Here is a 2959-nt window from a genome sequence, read left to right on the forward strand (position 1 = left end):
ACATTTACATAAAAAAACCATAGCCCCCTAAAATTAGTATTTGAAGTAAAAAATAAAGTCTCATGGTTTCCCAATGTAACACAAAATAATAGGATAATGGAGGAATGTTATTTTTATTATATTTTGTTATTCACAAGATTGAAGAGATGGAGGAGAATAAACTGGATTAAAAAAAGGTCAGATTCTTTCAGTATGTATTACATTGATGGTAGGAATGCAAAATGGCACAGTTATGTTAGAAAGCCATTTGGATCGTTCTTGTATAATTAATCATCAATTTAACACATGACCTAGCAACTCTATTCCTGCGTATCTACCCTAAAGGATGCAACTTCTATTCCAACAAAAGCTTATAAGCAAATGTTTGTAGTAGCATTATTCATAATATTTCCAAACTGGAAACAATCCAAATACCTCTCACCTGGAATTTAAAAAATAAAATACAAAATATTCAAACAATGATATACTCTTCAACAATAGAGAGGAAGAAACTATTGATAGTTGCTACAACAAGGATGAACCTCAAGACATTATGGTCAATGAAAGAACTCAAACACAAAAGACTTCATATTATATGATTCCATTTATTGGAAATGTCCAAAAAAAGTAAATCTATAAGAAAATCTATAAAGAAAACTAATTAGTGGTTGCCAGTACTGAGGATGGGAATGGGCATTGATAGCAAGAGGTCATGAGGGATACTCTGGGTTGATAGGAAGATTTTAAAACTGTATTGTAATGATGGTAGCATAAGTCTTTAAATTTACTCAAAAGTTATTGATTTTTTCCACTTAAAATGGGTGAATTTTATAATATGTAGGTTACACCTTATACTTTAATAAATTTGTTTAAAAAAGGAAGTAGGAACAAAAAGTAAATCTTTTTTTTAATTACATAATGTAATTGCCATAATATAGGATATTAAATATTTTCAAATATAAAGGTCTATAAAAAACAATCTTACAATTAAATATATCATTGGTATAAAATACAAATAATAAAGTCAATAGCAAGTGGAAAATTCTGATGGCCACAGAATTTGATGATAATTGTTTAAATATTTATCTGGATATTAAATGCTATATGTTGCATTTAATTTATAAGATTTAATACTGTTTTTTTTAAATTAGTGGCCAAACACAGATTTATTACAGCAATTAATTTTGTTTTTCTCCTAGCTCTTATATATCCTTTAGTTGTTGTAAGAAGTTAGGTCAATAATACTAAACAAGAAAGGAAACGTCAAGAAGCACCAAACTTCAAGTTCATGATGATAACACATTGACTTGAATAACAGTTGAGGATATGTTGCTACCTGTTTTAATAAATTAAAATTGTTGTGAAAATGCTTTGCTTTTATATTTTTCATACCTAGAAAATATCACAAACTGTGAGTTTTTCAAAGTCGTTCAATTTAACTCACTCTTCTAGTTTATACTAGTAGTATAAAGACCCAATCTAGTGGTCATTCAAGGTAGTAATTACACTGCTTACAATACTCATCACATAGAATATTTATTTACTTATCTACTAGTTGCCAATTAGAAAGCTCAGTGCTTTATATGAAATTATTCACTTAACTCTCATAACATCTTTGGGAGGTAAACGACAAGATAAGAAAAATGAGGATCAAGTATCTTAAATAATTTGCTCTGGTCCCACAGTTAGGAAATCCAAATTTAAATATTCAAAATCCAAGTGTGTTGATTCTAAAACCTGAATTTCTAGATAACAGATTGAATGACATATCTACTTCCTGTTGAAATCAGTATTCCTCTGAATTAGTTAAGGTCTAAAATAACATCCCCATTTTAGAAAAAGAGAAGCTACGGTAGATAAGCACTGGAGTATTTGTGCCATATTTGTGTTATAGCTGATTCATACAAAAGAATAAATGTGATATCTGGGCATATTATGAAGCATAATGATAAAGTCAATGGCAAAACAAACTCAATTAAGAAGTAGAAAACTAATAACAGCTGAAGTTATTGCCCATGTGCTTCTCTCTCACCTCCACCTCTGTATCTTTCTCTTACCTATTAAAATATCTAGAGTTATATGTAACTACATTGCTTAGTTCTTGTGACTGAACTTTATTAAAATGTTACAGGAGAGTAGGTATTCTGCAATTTCTTTTTCATTTTTATTTTTTTAAAGAATGTATTTATTTGAGAGAGAGAGAGCATGAGCAGGGGGAAGGGTAGAGGGAGAGGGAGAAGCAGACTCCCTGCTGGGCAGGGAACCAACTGTGGGACTTGATCCCAGGACCCTGGAATCATGACCTGAGCCGAAGGCAAACGCTTAACCAAATGAGCCACCCAGGCACCCTGCAATTTCTTTTTAAATTGAATTGTCCATTTCAGAGTACATCAAAGTTGTTACTTAGAACTCTATTTTTTCACCATTTAAAAATATTTTATTGTTAGAATAAACCACATTTGATATGTCCATTTTCCCATCACTGGATATCTGAGATGCTCCCAGTTTTTGCTATTATAAAAATGCTGCTTAAAATATACTTACTGGTTCCTATATTCAAGAGTGTCTCTATATTCCTAGAAGTGAACTACAGGTTGAAGAATAAGCACATTCAGTTTCACAAGATGATACCAAATTGTTTTCCACAGTGCTTACATAAATTTACATTACCACCAGCAGTGTGTAAGAACACCATTTGCTTATTCTCTTTACAAAAGTTTGTAATCTTCAGACTGCCTTCTCTCCCATATATGGTGGTTTTCTTTATGACTTCAATCTACATTATAATGAGGTTGAATATATTTTCATAGATTTAGTCTCTAATTTCTTTTCCCTCTTCTGTTAAATAATTGGTCATATTTTATCTATTTTTCTTTTGGGGTATTTTCTTCATATTGATATTTGATTTACTTATAAATCCTGAATATCTATTATATTAGTTAAATATTTTCTTCTTTGTAGCTTGAGGCTTTACTTTCTT

Source organism: Callorhinus ursinus, unplaced genomic scaffold (genome assembly GCF_003265705.2).
Source record: "Callorhinus ursinus isolate GAN/ISIS: 27379988/994484 unplaced genomic scaffold, GSC_fseal_2.0 scaffold8, whole genome shotgun sequence".
In the NCBI taxonomy this organism is placed as follows: domain Eukaryota; kingdom Metazoa; phylum Chordata; class Mammalia; order Carnivora; family Otariidae; genus Callorhinus; species Callorhinus ursinus.